The 20,180-nt window shown below is 47.8% G+C and overlaps 1 long non-coding RNA gene across 2 annotated transcripts; it reads right to left on the bottom strand.

Annotated features, from left to right (window-relative positions):
* Positions 1-196: 196 nt before the first annotated feature.
* On the bottom strand, positions 197-13,202 carry LOC125617177. Of its 2 annotated transcripts, none has more exons than XR_007348077.1 (3): positions 13,191-13,202; positions 3,866-3,875; positions 197-555 (listed from the first exon to the last, which is right to left on the bottom strand). It is a non-coding gene; the product is annotated as an uncharacterized LOC125617177 (long non-coding RNA). The 2 variants fall into 2 exon arrangements; XR_007348078.1 differs by lacking the exon at positions 197-555 and adding an exon at positions 858-1,136.
* Between the last annotated feature and the right edge of the window lie 6,978 nt (positions 13,203-20,180).

The following is a 20,180-nucleotide window of genomic DNA, read 5'->3' on the forward strand; positions in this document are numbered from 1 at the left end:
AAAGAAAAAGAAAAAAAATGATAATAATAATAATAATAAATGCAGTCATAGAGTTCGATTAATTTCTCTTCCAGTAGGTGGAGCTGTGCCCACTGGGTCAAGCTTCTCCTCTCACTAGGTGGGAACCAATCACTGTGTAGCAGCTCTTTCTCACAGACTGGGCGGGTCTCCAATCCTGAGTGCCTAGGGCCTTCTCTTGTGTTTCCTCAAGCCAGGCCACACTCACCTGTGACGCTCACCACAATACTGGCTACACGCCATGTCTGCTGCTCCTGGGAGCCCTGTTGCGCTGGTTTCAATGCAGTTATCTCCTCCGCCCGTGAGGTCAGTTCTCTGCCAAGTTGGTATCACATGTAAATGGTGACCGTTCGTTCCCTTTGCCGGGTGACCAGTGCAACGGGTGGGTCCTGACTGTCTCTCCCAATCCCCGTTTCAATCCTGTGGCCACTGCCTATGAAGGCTCGGTTGGTTTTTACCTCTGAAAGTTCCTAAGGGCCAACCAGTTATTTCAGCGGGATTGTTAGTGCTGAGTCACGAGAAGCAGGTGAACCGGAGCTTGGATGCAGCCGATCCGGGCTCGGTGTGTGTGTTCTGAGGGGCCCAGACTGTACACCCCAGATCCCCGTCAGCTCAGCATTGCCTAGTGATCCATTTTTGTCTTCTGTGGTGACCTGGCGTCCTCTTGAGGAACCTCCAGGCACCCGAGACGGGGGTGGGGGGAACACAGGCAGAGCAGAGTCACCTGAGTCCCTCGAGCAGAGAACTCTTGGCTTGAAGGATGAGGAGGGGAGTCGCTTAGGAAGAAACGCTCGCGAGATTGCGGAAGTCCGCCCTTCCTCTCCCTCTGCGCACTGCTTTAATCTCTTGTAGAACTTGTTGATTCACAAATATCAGTTGAGGTTTGAAGTTGAAGTGAGGTTTTCTTTCCCCTTTACTTTTTTGAGGTAGGGATCCAATCAGGGCTTCATATATGCTAGGCAAGCACTCTACCATGAAGCAACACCCTCAGCCCAGAAGCTAGTCTGAATATTCAGGATTGGATGTCCTCTTCAGTTTCCAAAGCCTGAGGCTCACTGGCAGATCTGGCTTGGCTCCTGAGGCTCGGTCAGAGGAGAGTGGCTTTCCCTTCTCCGGAGCTGATCTGTGTCAATGCCAAATGTTAACAGCTACTGTAGAGTGTTAACCAATTTTATATCTAAGTTAGCGACCTTGGCAAGCTCTCTTCCTTTTAGTCACTAAGGCTTCACTCAAGTTTTTTTTTTTTTTTTTAATTTGGTTTGTGTTTTACATATAACAATTTATTGGTGGGGAGAAAGTGGCCAAGTTGGTATCACATTTGTACTTAAAAGAGTAGTTGAAAAGAGAATTGCCTTGGTGATAATTACAATCTTTTTGAAGTATTTCTACCATATCCTCCTAGGAATCACATGTTTTGGAATCCCTTGGCAGTTGTTTGGGGGATCATCTGTTCTATGGAGGAAGATATTCAATCTTTCTTCTCTTTCTAAAACTACATCAATATTTTGTACCATAATCTGTTTTATATCAGTCACTTGACTCCTCATTGTGGAAATTGTGCTGTCACCTTGATTTTTTTTTTTTTTTTTTTTGGTACCAGGGATTGAACTCAAGGGTATTTAACCACTGAACCACATCTCCAACCCTTTTTATTTTTTATTTTGAGACAGGTTCTCACTAGGTTGCTTTCAGTCTTGCTGAGGCTGGCTTCAAACCTGTGATCCTCCTGCCTCAGCCTCTTCAGCTGCTGGGATTACAGGTGTGCGCCACCATGCCTGGCTCAACGTCCTGAATTTTGTTATAGATCATCATAGAGTTACCTTGTTGAGAATCTGCAGCAACTGCATTTGAAGGAGAAAAGGGCTTTTGTGACATCAAAGGATTTCTTATAGATGCTTCACTATCTTTTATTTTTTTGTTACTGGGATTGAACCCAAGGGTGCTTTACCACTGAGCTATATCCCCAGCCCTTTTTGCTTTTTGAGCCGGGGTCTTGCTAAATCGCTCAGGGCCTCATCAAGTTGCTGAGGCTAGCCTGGAACTTGTGCTCCTCCTGCCTTAGCCTACTGATTTGCTGGAATTTTAAGTGTGCACCACCACTCCCAGCCCAAAGGTGAATCATTGAGGAGTAAAGAAAATATGGGGAAGCTCCTAGGGGGAGGATAGAGCAGATTCTCAAAGTCTATCTGACTCCCTGGAGATGACAGAAAAAAGTTTCTAACTTTCCTGGTCCAGGCTCTGTAAGGACTTTCAGATTGCATATGAGATTGACAGCTTTCTCCTTACAAGGGACTGCCACACGCACATCATTCCAGGTGAGTTTCTATCTCCTTAAACCCAACATATTCGGATCACCTTGCGCATGTAAAACACCTCACGTGATGTCTATGACACCTCCCCTAACTCTTAATTTTTTGGTACTGGGGATTGAATCAGGGGAACTTAACCTCTGAGCCATATCCTCAGCCCTTTTTATATTTTATTTTGAGACGGGGTCTGGCTAAATTGCTTAGGGCCTCACTGAGTTGCTGAAGCTGGCTTTAAATTTGGCAATCCTCCTGCCTCAGATTCCTGAGTCGCAGGGACCACAACCAGGCACCACTGTACCTGGCCTTCTCCAACTCCTCCAAACTTACAAACCTATGGTGTTCAGAATATCTGGGCTTCTGTCATTTTCTCAAATTCCTTCACCTTTTCAATATGCCATACTTTACATTAGTGCATCCTGACCTGCATCAATAACCACTCCTACATCCATCTGTACCCTGTTCTCTTGGCAATCGTGAATCTCTATCTGTATAATGTGTCATTTCAAGAGTGTTACATAAATGGCACTCCACTACCACCCTTGCAAGTCAGCACCCATTCTGTCCATCTCAGGGTTCTCAAACATCACTTTTGCATTTGGTGACTTTTATCATATCTGTGTTTCATCTTTTGTATTATTATTAGGTAAACATATTTAGGGCTGGGGATATAGCTCAGTTGGTAGAGTGCTTGCCTCAAATGCACAAGGCCTGGGTTCAATCCCCAGCACCACACACACACACACACACACACACACAAAAGTAAGCATATTTAATCTATTCCATTTCTTCACTTGAGTATAGGTTTTTCTTAAAAGCAAACTTTATGCCCTTAACAACATCATAAAGTGGGATATAATGACCCTTGCAAGGACAGAAACTACACAAATATAAATGCAATTCATTTGTTCAAAACACATTTAGGGAATAAATATATTTATTCTGTCCCAGGTAGTTTTCCAGGGGCTGGGAATTTATGTATGAGATATTAGGATTCCTGCTCTCAATCAGTTTAGATTCTTGAGCAATAGTATCAAAGGAATGTTTTTTAAATAGTCAATTTTTAATAATGTAAATAATTGGCAGAGCTCCATAAAGGGCATAGGGCATTTGCTGCATTCTTTTTCTTCTTCTTCTTTTTTTTATTCCTATTTATAGCTGGGTATGATGGTACACACCTGTAATCCCATCTACTTGGGAGGCTGAGACAGGAAGATTGCAAGTTCAAGGAAACTTAGACCCATTTTCAGTAAAAAAGAAAAAGGGCTGAAGATATAGCTTAGTGGTAGAGCACTCACCTAGCATGTGTGAGTTCCTGGGTTCAATCCCAGCATCTCACACACACACACACACACACAAATTAAGGGCTTATAAATATAAGGTTTGTTACTTCTCTGCTCAAAACTTGCCCCAAGTACAAAAAGTAACTTTCCTCTCCTCCCCACCTGCCTTGTCTCCAGCTGCACTGTTTCTAGAAGAACCTGTCCTGCCTCTGTACCCGCAGCTCCTTCCACCTGGAACTCTCTCCCGTTAACATGGACAGGACTCGTCCTTTCACTTTCCTCAGGTCTTTGTCCTAAGCACCTTACCAATGACAGGTTCAAAGCTTTACTTTAAAATATGGCTCTTTATACAACAGTCACTAATATGCCATTATGTAAAAATGTGAGTGTGTAACCGATGTGATTCTGCAATTTGTATTTGGGGTAAAAATGGGAGTTCATAACCCAATTGAGTCAAATGTATGAAAGATGATATATCATGAGCTTTGTAATGTTTTGAACAACCAATAAAAATAAAATAAAATAGATCAACAGCAAATAACAAAATAAAAAAAAATGGCTCTTTGGCATTTTAGAAAACACCAGAAGACCACTCTCGCCTCTCCCTCATCCTCCTTCTTGAAGCCCAACATAAAACCCATCCTCCTGCCCTCCTCCTCTGAAGTACTTCACACAACTCATTAGCATCCTCATCTCTGAAGACACAGGGACAGAGAAGAATCTGATCCAACAGGCCTTGCTCAACCTGCCCCCACCCTATCATTAGATCACATGCTTTTGTCCTATATCTGACGACTCTCCATAAAAATACACAGAGTTCCTTCTTTGTTTGGGTCTTCATTTCAGAAGGTTTCTGTGTCACAGAACACGGGTATTAAATACACTGCAATGCTTTTCTCTTGTAAATCTGTCTTTGTCATAGAGATCTCAGCCATGAACCTAGGATGGATACAGAAAGCTATTTTTTGCTTCCTTATATGAGTCAGGGCTTCCCTGACCACCCTACATAAAACTACTGCCCTTTTCCATTCTCTTTACAGAATAATGATTTTCCTCAGTCATATTTGATATGACTTAGTATCTTACCTTTAAAAAAAATTGTCTCCCTCCACTAGAAAACAAGTTTCAATAATGTAGGTTAGATATTTTTTGCCACTGCAGAAATATATTTTTTGCCACTGTATCCCATAACCAGATCAAAGCCTTGCATATGACTGACTGATAGAATAAATGTCCCTGACTGAATGAGCGGAACCGCAGTGCCTGCACACACACAGGCACACGGAGCCAGAGCCCCTCGATGTTTGCAATGATATTGTGACCAGAACAGGTGCTCCATGCTGGCATTGGGCTTTGGGTCCCAGGCCCCATATTCCCACTTCCTTCTGGAGAGTTCCCCAGGGTACCCTGTGTCACCTTTGAATCTTAGACAGGGTACCCCAATCCACAGAGCTACTAATTTAAAAAGGAAAGGGCATTGACCCTCCAAAGGAAAGCAATCAGATCTTGATCCTTTGCCTCCCAAGGAGCCACATGCTCCTCAAAAGGAGGCACTGTTACTATATTAGAAGGGCAGGCACAAATGGACAATCACCCAAACCAAGAAGTGCAGTCACCCTATCCAAATGTCTCAGCAACTACATCACTCCTTCCTGACCTGCAGACAAGATCCCAAACATAGAGGTAGAGGAAACACTGGGCCAGACACAACAAAAAAAGACAAAAGACAAACCACACTGGGTTAGCCTTTCAAGTGGAGCACAGGCAGTTCTCACCTTATATCTGCAAGAGCTCATGAGCCACGGTGGTCTGCAGGTTGTTCCCGCCTCTTGGCACCGCATGGAGTGAGAAGGGCAGGCCATGCCAGCCTGGCTCCAAGGGAGGCCTTTCAATGAAAAGCATGAAAATGTTTCAGATGTCCTCTGCAAGGCAGCGGGTGTGGCTCAGAGGTGGAGCACCTGCCTTCCATGCACAAGGCTCTGGGTTCCAACCCAGCACCCTTCACCCCCACCAAAGTTCTCACCACTTAGAGCTAAGTCAAACTGACTCCTGAGTCTAAGATGTTGATAAATATTTATTGTAGTGGAACTGAGATATAGGGATAGTTTTATCGGGATCAAATAGCTCCCTTGCTGCCCCAAAGGTCCTAACTAAAAGAATTAACATTCTAAAGAAGGAATTCACTGATCAAAAAGTCGTTGTGCAGAAATGGCCTTGGACATAAAGGCCAGCAGCACGTTTCCTGCAGGTGATACCCTGGAGCTGAGGTCCTCAGACACTTGAGCCTTGTAAGAATCACCTGGGAGAGCAGGAGATGCCGCTCAGTGGGAAAGCACTTGCCTAGCCTGAACTAGACCTTGGGTTGGATCCCTGGATCCACTGGGGGGGAAAATCACCTGAGGATTTGGTTAAACTTGAAGATACTTAGGCCCAACACCAGAGATACCAGAGACACCAGAAATGGTCTGAAGTAGTTCTCAGTAATTCCCATTTGTAATAGGACCCCCAGCCCCCAATTCACTGCAACCTAGGAAATCCTGGTGATGGTGGGGTGTGGGGGAGGCTGCCCCTGGAACCCTTTCACTGGGCTACCTGCTGATTCCACCACACGCTCTCCAGCAATCACAGTCCAACACTCACCAAACACCTCTGGTGACCATTTTGTTTCCATGTGTTGGTCTTACCCACCAGTCTTTGAGGACTCTGTTACTGTGAGACACTCATGTCTAGGAGCCCAAGCAATGAATTTATGAGCAAAGGAAATGAAGCACTGGACAGGGATATGATACCCTCACAAAATTCTTGCCTTCCTCTGCCCTTTCCCTGGGCGACTTCCCTCAGTAGGATTTGCATGCTGCCTTCAAACTGCCCACAGACTTGAAGGTTCAAGGAGGACGATCATAACTTCTTTGAGGCTAGACAAGACATCCTTTGGTGGGTGGGCGGGTGAGCCGGGCAGGCACTGGCCATGATGAGGGAAAGGCATGTCTCTCTGACTTCCAGGAATCCCTGCTCTAATGAAAGGCACTGCTCCTGGCTAGACCCACCAGGAGTTTCAACTCACCTCCTGAGAAGAGATGAGGAGTGGGTGGGTAATAAAGGCAGGGGGTTTCATAGGTGAAATCTCAGGTTGCCTTTCCTCCCCACTGTATAAAATCAACTCTTTGGTTAGTCTGAGGGTGTGAGGAGTGTTGCAAGTTGGTGCTAGGATTTTCCACATCTTTTTAGATTTAGTTGCAAAATTAGCTCCTGCAAGAAACTGGAGGCCATCTCCCCCTCACACTCTTGCACACACACTCAGTTTTTCCTACTATCCAAATCTGCGGGCATATGAAAAACTTGTCAGAATTTCCAGGAACATGAGGGCCCAGGTCAGGCTTCACCCAGAGGCACTGCACATGGTGGGGGGTATCCCAGGACACTTTGATAGTGTTACTGGGAACTGAACTCAGAGGTGCTTCACCACTGATTTTCACCCCCAGCTCTCTTTATTTTTTATTTTGAGATGGGGTCTTTTAAGTTGTTGAGGCCGGCCTTGGGCCTGCAATCCTCCTGCCTCAGTCTCTCAAATCACTGGGATGTCAGGTGTGAGCCACTGGTCCCAGCTACGAGAGTCACTCTTGGAGCTGAAGTACTGGCTTTCACCTGGGCAAGAGCAAGGGTGGGGAGTGGGCAGAGTTGCCAAGTTGTTGACAGTGTTTTAAAAAGCCTAAAAGAAAGCTTAAAAACTCTCCAAGATGAGGCTTGTGCAGCTCACTAAAGCCCAGGCTGCTTTACGGGGCACTGAGTGAATGGCATCACTTGTGCAGAATGACGTCACCGGTAGGTTGGTCTTGTCCACAGCAGGCTCAGGGCAGCCTGGATTGATGATGACTCTGGCTTCTGGGTAAACAAAACTTGGCAGCAAACTTTGATGATTAGAAAAGTCCCTCTAGACCAACTTCCAGGGTGTCCTTGGTAGAAGAGAGAATGGTATGACATGTGGCTGTAACCCCAGATCCCTGCCTGCCTTCCACTGTCTCCCCCAACTTAGCAGAACCGGCACCCAGGCATCCTAGGCCAGAGTAAGCACAGTCAGTGGGCCCTGTCTTTCTTTCCCAGTGACACCCCTACAGAGTCCTGGAGCACATTGACGTCATTCACCTGAAAATAATAACCCTCGTTTGTTTTGTCTTCCAGGTCCAGAAAACCCTTGGCAGTTGGGTCAGAGGCATGACAGTGAAGATGTTCTCTGACTCCAGAAAGGGCCATTCCAGTGGCTTATGGCCTTGCGTCTCAGATACCTGACCTTAGGGAGGTTTCTGGGAAGCAATGAGGAGGACAGGCGTGAAGTCCCCTTCTGCCGCATACCCAGCCTGACTTAGCTACCAGAGGGTCTTTGTTCCCATGCAGAACAAAGGGAGAATAGAGTTGTTCAACAAAGGAGAGGCCCAGGCTGGATGCCAAGGGAGGAGATGGCTTCCTGCCCTCGCCAGCTCAGTAAGCCTGGCCTGGGAGTTAGACTTTAAGGATGACAGTAACACATTTAGAGAACCAGATATGGAAGTTAGGAGTGAAGGTTTAGCCATTTAGAGAAATCCACTCTGCTTGTCTATGAGGTGATAGGGTTCCATTTAATAATGCCTAAGGGTCCATAAGAGGCTGTACTTTCTATTGGTAAAGTCGGGCTCAGTGTCCTGTGAATAAGAGAAGGGAAATTTAAACCACAACGTGGTACATTTAAGTTCAACACCAGGATGAGGCTATTCTAAACCACACAGATTCATCCAGCCCGAGTCTCAATGGAGTGATCAACTTCTTCTCCAATCTGGCCCACTCACTGTCTGCAATCTCAGGCCCCCCACCAAGCCACGCTCACTGATCCTTCCAGCCTCAGTCTAGAATGTTCACCCTCCAGGCCTCTGAGTCTAAATCTTAGTCATCTGGAGGCTAAGTTGATGTATCCCTCCTCTAATTAAATGGCTCTTGAGTTCGGTGTGGTAAAGGAAAGCTGCTCACCTCCTGGCACCTGGGAACAGACAGCAAGGAAGGAGGCCAGGGACAGTTCCCTTCCAGGGTACGCCCCTAATGATCCACTGCCTCCAACTAGGCCCTGCCTCCTACAGTTTCCACCACCTCCCAATGGTTCCATCAAATTATGACTCCATCAATGGATTCATCCACTGATGAGGTTAAAGCCCTCATGATCCAATCTCTTCCCCAAAGCTGCACCTCTGAACATTGCTGCACTGGGGACCAAGACTCTAACACAGATGAGAATTCCAGATCCAAACCATAATAGTGGTTTCATGTTCCAGGCAATAGGCCCAAGGGGGAGGACATTAACAAAGGGGGGAAATGTGACAGTTGTCCTGGGAAGAAGGCTCCAAGAGCCAGCTGTGGTGGCGCACGCCTGTAATCCCAGGACTTGGGAGGCTAAGGCAGGAGGATCGCAAGTTCAAGGCAAGCCTGGGCAACTTAGCAAGTTCCTGTCTCAAAATCATAACTTGAAAAAAGTGTCAGAATGTAGCTCAGGAGTAGAGTGTCCCTGGGCTCAATACCCAGCATCACAAGAATAAAATAACAAACAAACAGGAGCTGCCCTCAGCTCTTCTTTCATACGTCATTGGCAGAATTTAGTCCTGGCCAACCTGGGCCAACCTGGGCTACAATCAGGGCTAGGAAGTACCGTCTTCCTTCTGGATGGCCACATGCTCAGCCAAAATCAGTCACCTCAGACACCTCAGCAGAAGGGAAAGATGAATATTGGGGGGCAAGAACTTTGGCAGAGATCCAATGTGTCTGGGCAGGATTTTTAATTACTCCCAGGCCTTGCTATTTCCCCAGGACCTGGGGAGTATGTGTACTCAGGAAAGAATGAAGAGGTCTTCCAAGCCCATGAAGTTTTGCTCCTTCTGGAAGCTTCCCCTGTACCCCGGCCTTTATCAGCTCCTTTCCCTGAGCTCTGGGTTTGTTTGTTTTTCTTGCATCTTTTCCTGCAGTTTAGTCACACACACACAGAGCAGCTGCTCTTGACATCTGGCACCACTTGAAGCATTCTGGGTGTCCAGAAAGTGCTCAGAGCAGCAGGCAAAAGCCTTGGTGTCGGAGAGAAAAAGGACTCTTTTCCTCACCTACGCACAGGTTCATGGCTGAGAGCCCTGTAGCAAAATGCAGGATAACAAGGAAAAGCATCACGGACATGATGACATGGGAGTAATTGTCTTGAACTTGCAATCCTTCTGCCTTCGCCTCCCGAGGTGCTGGAATTACACTCTGCCTTGCGCGACTGTCCGTTTTTTATGCTCAGGTCTGATGAAGGGCAGACAGTTGTGAAGAGCTCTGATTAGAGGACAAAGGGTCTCATCTACCAGCAATAAACAGGGGCAAACTTAGCAAGGTCCATTTGTTCAGATTCTTCTTGGCATCCTTCTGTGACATCCCTTCCCTCCAGGTAGAGGGCAGGACACCTGTCCCAGGAGGGTCTTCATGGGAGGTGGGGGGAACAAGGCCAGAGAGTGACTTTCCTAGGTTTTATGACCTGCCTCAGGAAGGCAGGCTGCCCCTGTGGTTTTTCCAATTCCCACAGTGCTATATTTTAGGGTAGTGTTTCCTGCGCCCCATCACTGGAAAGCCTACACCATCTGGGTAGGCAACTGCCCCTTTGCTTAAAGCCTTGAATAAATTTACCAGAAGAGTGACATGTCAGTCGTTTTTGTTTTGTTTTGGTTGTAGGGCTGGGGTTGTGGCTCAGCCACGTGCGAGGCCCTGGGTTCGATCCTCAGCACCACATAAAAATAAATAAATAAAATAAAGATATTGTGTCCAATTACAACTAAAAAATAAATATTTAAAAAATTTAGTTGTAGATGGACATAATAACTGTATTTATTTATTTTTATGTGATGCTGAGGATCAAACCCACTGCCTTACACATGCTGGGCAAGTATTTTACCACTGAGCCACAACCCAGCCCTAAGTCAGTCATTTCTGAGTGGTTTTTTTTTTTTTTTTGGTACCAGGATTGAACTCAGGGGTACTTAACAACTGAGTCACATCCCCAGCCCTTTTAGAGACAAGGTCTCGCTGGATTGCTTAGAGCCTCACTAAGTTCCTGAGGCTGGCTTTGAACTTTGGATCCTCATACCTCAGCCTCCCAAGCCATTGGGATTACAGGCTGTGTGCCACTGCACCGGCTTGAGTAAGTGGTTTTTAAAGGGGAAATTGAAAAGGGAAAGTCAATTAGGATCAGGGGGATGGCTGCTCTGCACTGTCCATTTCTCCCTTAGTTCAAGTAGTTTTTTGATTGGCCTGAACTCTAAGCTGGCACAGAAGCTAATTAAAGGTCATTTTTCTTTCTTTGCAAGGAGCAACCTGTTCATCAGAACAGTGAGAGTATGGCCTTCGGCTCTGCATCTGTATAAAAGTGGCCTTGGGTATGAATGTGCAACAATTCTCCTGCAACTGAAGTCCTTTTTAGTTAGGACAAACCCAAGATTAGTGGTTAGTGCTGAACCTCCAAAATCCCTGCTCCAAAGCTCCAGGAAATAATCTTGACACTGTGGTATTTCCAGCTCAAAACCATCTGCACATGGGGCCTGCACTTTAAAAGTGGGAAGAAAAGAAGAGAGTGGGCTCTTTTTTGAGGGGGTGGTGGAACTGTTTTTAAAAGTAGCCAACCTGATGAGGAAGCACAGTGAGGTAGAAAAAACATCTCATGTTCCAGTTCATAGTTATGTCCCTTATCAGTTGTATGACCCATGCAAACCACATGGCTTCTACAAACTTCAGTTTCTATCTCCTGGGACAATTAAATTAGATCTTACATGCCTGGCACAGTGGTACACACTCGTAATCCTATTGACGCAGGAGGATTGCAAGTTCAAGGCCAGCCTCAGCAACTTAGTGAGGCCCTAAGCAATTTAGTGAGATTCTGTCTCAGAATGAAAAATTAAAAAGGGCTGGGGATGTAGCTCAGTGGTAAAGTGTCTCTGGGTTCAATCCCCAGTACGCCCTCCCTGCAAAAAAAAAATATTGAACTTGGGGTAGGGGAAGTACAGAGAGAAAGTATTAAGCCCTCTACAAATGTGGGATATGGTATCTTTCTCTCTTAGAATTCTGGTTTTTTTTTTTGTTTTTTTTTTGTGTGTGTGTGTGTGTGTGCGTGCGTGCATGTGTGGAGCTGGGGATCAAACCAGGCCTCATACACATTAGGCAAGCACTCTACCAGTGAGCTACATCCCCAGCCCCCCCCCCTTTTTTTGCCCCTTGGTACTTGGGATTGAATCCAGGAGTGCTCTACCACTGAGCTATAATCCCTGCCATTTTTATTTTTTATTTTGAGACAAGGCCTTGCTAACTTGCTAAAACTGACATAGAACATGTGATCCTCCTGCCTCAGGCACCCAAGTTGTTGAGGATTTAGTACTATTTAACAACGGCACCCACTTCATGTTCCAGGAGTCCTTGCTTCTAGTTGGGGAGAGGTACAGGACAATGGAATGTTAATGTGTAGCCCAGGTGTGAACTGGGATCACCCTGTCCCTTAGGAGTTAGATCAAACGATGTTGAACCCATTCCACGGTTACCCTGCTCAGGGCTTACGATCTCACTGCAGTAGCGGGCTGGTGGTTAAGAACAGGGACTCTGCCAAGAGTGGTGGTGCATGCCTGTAATCCTAGCAACTCTGGAGGCTGAAGTAGAAGGATCACAAGTTTGAGGACAGCCTCAGTAATTTAGTGAGACTGTATCTCAAAATGAAAAATAAAAAGGGCTGCTCAGTTGTAGAGAACCCCTGGTTCAATTCCTAGTAACACATGTAAACACACACACACACACACACACACACACACATGCATACAATGAATCCCCTTATAGTTCTGGGGGTGTAGCTCAGTGATAGGGCACATGCCTGGCATGAGGCCCTGGGTTCAGTGGGTCTCCATGGAGCCTCCAAGGCTGACTTGATAGAGGCAGCCAGAGGCACCCTTCTCTCCTGCTTCTCTGGGCTTCATTTAACCAGGGTAAATCCTTGTGAGCATCCCTGGGAAGGTCCTAGAAGGTCCTATGTAGTTTCCCCATGCTGCTATAATTAGTTTCGCCAAGTCATTGGCTTAAAACAATACAAATGTATTCTCCAGCTGTTCTGGAAGCCAGAAGTCCACTACGACTCATAATGCTCTCACAATGAGACATCAGCTGGGCTGGATCCTCTGGAGTTTCTAGGGGAGAATCAGTTTCCCTGCTTCCTACAGGGGAGAATTGGTGTGTCCTCGCTTTCCTTGGAGGCTCCCACCTACAAGAATACTTGTAATTATAAGTTATATTTAGGGTACCCAGGTAGTCCAGAATAATCATCCCATTTCAAGATCTTTTAATCATATCTGCAAAGATGCTTTTGCCATATAGATTAGAACACTTCCAGTTCCCGTGGATTAGGATGTGGGTATCTTTGGGGGCCATTTATCAGCCAACCATAAATCCTCTTTCTAGAGACAGCTCAAACCCATCCCGTGGACATCCCAATGAGTTTTGGAGTCAGCATGTATTGTAGCTCTCATGTTGGAGTTCTGAGTCTAGAAGGTGCCTGGCAGGTTATTTGGACTGAACTCAAGTCTTCCCTCCTGCTCTGTTCAATTGAAATGAGAATGGAGCTGTCCAAAAAATAGAGGTAGGGGAGTTCCCACAAGGGAGGAGGACCCCAAGACACCCTGAGATGGGGCCAGTTGGGATTCCAAAGAAAGAAGCATCAAATGCCAGCATGATGAACCCAAAGCATTTATTAGGGGAACTTATCTACAGAGTACTGCAAGCTGTTGTCACAATGGACACCAGAGGAAAAGAGTATTCAACCTAGGTTTTCAGTGGAGAGGGGTCAGGGTATGGAGTGTCCTTGAGGATTTATGGAATTTGGGCTCAGGGCTGAGGTCAATATCTTTCAGTGTTTTGGGCAACAATGTAAACATATTCATTAGTAGCTAGGAATGTTCCAGGTCCTGGAGTGAACTCAAGTCTGCTGGGAATACCTGTAGCTGGCTGGGTCACAGAGAGGTCAAGGCACAGGAAGAAAATGGGGGGGGGGGACAGGGAGCATTATATCTCTAAACCTGAGAACTGGGGGGGGGGGACATGGCCAAAGAAGGCAGCACCCTGGCGGCTGATCCAGGGACTGACAGGTAACTTGCAAGGGGTGGGTCACTCCTCTCCTTGAGGCATCTTCCTACTCCGCAGAGGACCTATTTTGCTGTGTGCCCTCCTCAAGGTCACTGACCTCGTGAAGCTGTTGCCACTTTTGAAAACGCAGCATGCAGTATGTCACGTCTTGTGACCTTCTCCCAAAACTCTGGGTCCACCGCACGTGGTCCAGCCCAAGTCTGATGCCAGACGGGGCGCGACCCCTGACCCTGGTTCCATGAGCAGAGCTGCTGGCCCATCCTGGGTTTCAGAGCTAGAGACAGAGACCCGTCTTAGGAGTCACAGGATCAGGAAATCCAAGCCGGAGTCTCAGGTCTACTGACGCCTGCTTTGTGGCTTTGTGAAAACTGTTCTTAATATCTGATGGGATTCAGGACATGCGCCCTCCAAAGCTGAAGGAATCTGGGGAAATGGCAAGAAGTAGGAAGGTCAGTCTGGTCTCCCCCCACGCTGCTCATTCACCTCAGGCCCTACGAAAGGAAGGAGTCTCTGACTTTCCCCACCTTCCCCAAAGCAACTCCTAAGACTCGTGTGAGACCCTCCCCGTATCTGGAGGAAAGGAGCAGGCTTTCCTCTGAAGCAGGAGAGTCTCCCAGAGGAACCTGAGGGAGCAGGCCTTCTGAGCTTATGACCCTGAGGTCATGCCCTCTAGGTCCTCTCGTGCTTCTCCAAAACTGTCTGCTCTTCATCAAACCTGGCATAAAAATGCACAGGCTTGGGCCGGGGCGGGGGCCAGCTTAGCATGTGCCAGGCCCTGCATCCCATCCCCAGCACTGCAGAAACCAGAACCCAAACAAGAACCCAAGAGGCACACGCACAGGAGCCTGATACCATCACACTCATGTACCTGGGGAGACACCTTGAGAAATGAGCAAATCTCAGAGGCCTCTTCAGGTGGACACTAGGCCCAGGCAGACTTTGTCAAAGGTTGTCATTTATTCTTCCCAGGGTCCATTCATCTTTCCCCCAAGTCATTTTCTGTCCCCTAAACTGTCTACATCCACCTTCCTTCTCCCCTATGAGAAGGGTGCATAGCTTCTAGGTCTCACTGGGGCTTGGGGTTTCTCTTTTCTTTCCCATGAACCCCTGTGCATGTGATAAATATGCCACTTTTTCCCAGGCTCAGGTCTGGACCCTCAGAGGGAAGAGGGAAGCTTTCCCTCCTTCCAGCGCCCTCTTCCTTCCAGTCTGCCCCCCACTCCTGAAGGATCTGCACATCTGGCTGTCCACTACCCCTTCCCAAGATGACTCCGCTTCCACAAGCTGGGTGGCCCTGAGTGCTCCTGGCTCCTTTGGTACCTACCACCAAACATCACATCTTCTGAGCTATGGAATGAGTGCCTGAGGGTGGGGATTGGGTCTTCCTGCTGGGCACATCTAAGTGGCATCGTAAGTATTTATTAAAATAAAGTTAACAGCAGAACCTGAATTCCACCCCCAACCTACCACTTTGCTTTCCCCTTTCCTTTCTCCTTTCCTCTCAGTTCACAGATATAATCAATTTATAGGGAGAGATGTAAATACAATAGATCTTAATTTCTGGCTCTGCCATGCTAGCGCTGCGTGATATTGGGTGAGTTTCTTAATCTCTCTGGGCCCTAGTTTCTCATCTAAATACAATGCCATCCACCTGACATATAGAAGTAACTGATAAAGGTTAAATTCTCTTCAAGTCATCTGAAAAAATGTGGCTTCCAAGAGGCCAGAGATTGGATCATCTTCCTCTATCTCCTCCATAACACCCTATCTGGGACAAGACACCAAGCAGATGTTCAGCAAATTTTGAATCAGAGGGCACTTGGAGACAATGTGGAGGCTTTCTGAGAGAACCCAGTGGACACAGTGGCCTCCCACCATGTGTCTCTGTGCCAGCATCCCCTGACTCCACCCTGTGGCCTTGCCTCCTGCCATGGATGGATATGGTTTGAGTGAGTCTTGGAGGCTTGATCCTCAGTGGCAGTGTTGGGAAGTGGTAGAGTTTACTGCAAGATAATTGGGCCATCAGGAGTGCTACCCTTCAAAGCGATCAGTGCAGTTCTTGTGGGACTCCAGTGCATTGTTATAAAAGACTGAACTTAACCCCTGTATCCCTCTCTGGCTTCCTGTCTTGCCATGTGATCACTCTTACATGAGTTCCTACCATGACTCCCCCTGCCACAAGACCTTCCCCGGAGCTCAACAGGAGCTGAGCAGAAAACTGCCCTGTGACCTTGGACCTTCAGTCCTTCAAGCTGTAAGCAAAAATGAACATTTTTTTCCTCAGCCTCAGGTACTTTGTTATAGCAACAGAAAACTGACCAATACACAACCCTCAGAAACCTTCTCCAACACACAGTTCTCGCCCTCCATTACAGTACGTTTCAGGCTCCTCACCAAGTCTGGAGAGTCAGGTTAGGGGACATTCCTGTGCCTCTCCCATAGATGATGCCACATCTGTGCCCATGGTCCAGGTTATATCTGGTGAGACCCACCAGACAGTGACTTCAGTGGGACCAGTCTCTCAGCCTTCTGGGGATCCCCATGTCACCAGCAGCCGTGAAGACTTTGCAGACAAGGATAGGTAGGTGGAGGGAAAAGCAAGAGCCCAACAGTTTCTTGGTTTCTGCTTTTCAAACTGGTGCTGTGGATAAAAGAAATTAACCCATGTGTGGGGGCATCACGTCCAACCTGTGAGCTCCAACTCTGGGGTGGGGGAGTCCATGCCTATACCAGGGCCTGTGTGTGCGGCTGCCCGGAGGCAGCAGTGTGGAGACCCTGTCCTCCCTCCTGGTTGTCATTCACCAAAGTCTAGATAAGTAAGAGGGAGAGGGAGGCCTGATTTCTAGCCCCACTGTGCCCCTTAACTAGCCAAGGCTTTTGGGAAAATCATTTAACCTCCCTGGAAGTCACTAACTCTGGGAGCCTTGTAGTTCCCTGAACCATGATTCTGAGAGTCGCTCAGGAGTCACCTAAGACAGATTCACCATCCATCAGAAAGGATCCTGTCTTAGTCTATTTTCTGTTGCTCTAAGAAAATGATACAGATCAATTTGTAAAAAACAAGGATTTCTCTTATACAGTTCTGGAGACTCGGAAGTCTGTAACAAGGTGCTGGCATCTGGTGGGGGCCTCCCTGGCATCTAGTGAGGGCCTCCCTGCTGGGTAATGACCTGTTGGATGGCATCACATGCCCAGAGAACAGGGGTGCAGACTCAGGTCTCTATTCTTTGTTTTGTTTGGTTTGGGGATTGAAGCCAGGGACATTTAGGCACTTAACCACTGAGCTGTACATACATCCCTGGTCCTTTTTTTTGAGACGAGATCTTGCTAGATTGCTGAGGCTGGCTTTGAACTTGTGATACTCCTGCCTCAGCCTCCCGAGTTGCTGGGATTCCAGGTGTGCACCAGCACACTTGGCTTCAGGTCTCTGACAATAAAGCCACCAATTCCATCATGGGGTCCCTCCCTCATGACCTCATCTAACTCCAATTGCCTTTCCAAAGCCCCCATCTGCAAATGTCAACGTAAGAATTTGGAGATTAAGTTTCCAACACATGAACTTTGGGGAACACATTCAAATATAGCCACCCTGCCTAAGGACTGACGTTCCATATGACCCTGGAAAACAGGGCTTGGTGAGGTCAGAGGTCAGGATTGGCCTTCTGCCCCGGTGCCCTGGCAGCCCCTTGGAATCCAGGATTCATGAGCCTCTGAGGTCTCTGTGTGTGGCTGAGTTGCTGGCTCTGCTTGGGCATTTGCCTGAGGACCTGGTGTGAGCAGAGCTGCCTTGCTCCACACAGGGCTGGGGTACAACAGGGAGATGAGATAATCTGATTTATCTGGTAGCTCCTTGGATCTCACCAGGACCCCAGCTGGCTCAACTCCAGTATTCACTGCAGCAGGGACCCAGCTGACACTGTCCATTGCAGAAAGAAATCAGCTCCTGCCCCGTCTACCTGGAATGGGATAGTGTGGGTGGGGCTGGGGGTAAGGGTCTTCCCCCAGAGAAGGGGCAAAGAGCTTTGAAGAAATTGTCAGAAAGAGCAGAGCCCCTGGTGAGCCAAGCGCTCAGGCCAGTGTTCTGTCCCTCCAGGGTTTCAGAGTGTGACCCTGCTCCCCACACCATCCCAGCAGTACAGGAGGCGTCAGGAGGACACTGTGGTCACAGTCTGGGCTTCACCCTTTGCCTTCAATGTCTCTCCCAAGGGCTCGTTACTATGGAAACCATCAATACTGGATTGGGGCTGCAACAAAGTAGACCTGGAAAGCACCTCATTATCAAATTGAGCTTAAAGAATCGCTGACAGTGAAAAAAATATCTGACCTTTTCCAGCCAGAGCTGGACCATGGTGTGTGCAGGCCACCTCCGAGGCAAATGCCAGGTGACCGTCCGAGGAGCAGGCTCCTCCCCTGGTTCCCAGGCTCCACACCCCACCTTCCAGGAGCCCAGCTGTTTCAACATTTTTCAGCTGGATCTTCCCCCAGCGTGGCCCCTGACCCACAGGGAAGTGAGCAGGGCAAGGTGCATGGAGAAGGGTCCACTGCCTGAGGGCCAGGGAGTCGTGAATAGCCTTTTAAGGAGGGCGTTGAAGGACAGGGTGGGGTTGGATGGGGAGAATATTTTGAACATTTTGTGATTTTTTTTTTTTTTTTACAGCAATGTGCTAAGCATTTTATATAACTTGTCTCACTGAGTTCTCATGGCATCCCTGAGGTAGGATGATTCTCTTTACCAGTGGAGCAACTGAGGCTCAGAGGAGTTAAGGAATTTGTCGAAGGCCACACAGTTGGTGAGCAGCAGAGGAAGGACTTGAACTCTGGTCCCTGAAGATACAGCTCATACTCTTAATATCTCATGTAGATGTGAGCATGGCAGAGTAGATGCTTCATACCTGTGCCCTGGGCTTTTGTGAGCCCCTCAAGAAGGGCACAGAAGGCTCTGCCCAGCAGGGCTGAAGAGTTCATGGGGGCCACACCCGTTGGCCCTATACTTCCAGATCTGACACATCAGTCCAGCTCTTGAATCTCCAGAAAAAGGGGATCCACAATCCCCAAGTGGCCTCTACGGAAATTAATAGTTACGCTGCAGCAAAAGGGTTCCATTGTCCACGGAACTTGGAAATCCTAGAATGAACAAATGTCTGATGGGAACTTCCTTCCAGCACCTTCTGCTCACACCCTCCCCAGTCTCTAAGAGGGCACAGAGCAGAAGCCAGAGGCAGAACTGGTGTTTCCCAGGAAACAATCTATCTGCAGAATTCACAGAGCCGGGCCATCTCCTTTCCAAGGCTTATTCCTTTGGTCCTGCACATAAACTGAGGGACATACCCGTTAAAATTACAGCTTGCCTCAGGTGTCCTGGCATGGGAGACTCTCTGGGAGGCTAGAGCCTTAAAGGGAAACCAGGCCCCCAGCAGGGGGTGACAGTAGCCATCTTAGAGAGACCCTTGAGGGAATGGCAGAACTCATGGGGCCAGAGGCAGGACTCCTGGGGAGCCCCCTTCATTGCAACCCTCCCCCAGGCTACCAGCATCAGAACTAAACTGGGTCAGTCCCAGAGTGCTCACGAAGGGCTTCTCTTATCTAAACTGGGGCGTCACGGCCAGCAGCGGAGCTGTGCAGTTGTGGATTTGACCCCCTTGCTCCAGCCCCTCTGTGGTCCACCTTCCCTCCACTGCGGCTCTGCCTGCCATTCTTCAGGAACCCCCGTATCTCTGGGAAGACCCCGCGGTTTGGGGCCAAGCCTCAGGGAGCATCAACCTCTCCTGGAGGTATTTGCACATGTGAACTTGACTGGTACTCTGGAGGAAGGCTCAGCCTTTGCAGGCCTGGCACCCCATGGGAGGGAGTGGCTCTAGCAGGTGTTCCTCAGGTCACCTGCAGACAACCACTGGGTTTCAAACCTCTCACTCCGTCCTCCTCAACTTGCTGCACATAAGACCCCTAAGGACCTTTAAATACTACCTCAGACCCTCCTAACTACTTCCAATTAAATTAAAATTGCTGGGCCCAAACCTGACTTTTGTCATCAGTCCCCAAGTGACTATAATGGGATGCCAGGGAACCAAAGACTGGCTCCTTGAAATGCAGTCCCAGATGGCTTACAAATGCCCCAGACCTGTGGAATAAAAGAAGGCACTTTAATAAGATCCCCTGGGGATTCAAATTGTTATTAAAGTTCTGGACATGTTACCAACCCTGTGTCAGCATCCTGCTAGGATGACAAGAGTGCTGGGTCACACCTGAGTCCTCACTCTACCTTACCAACTCACCCTGGGCACCTCACTGCCCTCTCTGGTTTCCATATTTGTAATATGTAAAGTTTGGACAAAGTGAGCATTGGGGTCCTTCTAGCTTTCTACTGCCACCACTGCCACCATCACCTCTTACGGAAGACCTACCTTGTGCAGCTAACTCCTGA

Source organism: Marmota marmota, unplaced genomic scaffold (genome assembly GCF_001458135.2).
Source record: "Marmota marmota marmota unplaced genomic scaffold, marMar, whole genome shotgun sequence".
Taxonomy (NCBI): Eukaryota; Metazoa; Chordata; class Mammalia; order Rodentia; family Sciuridae; genus Marmota; species Marmota marmota.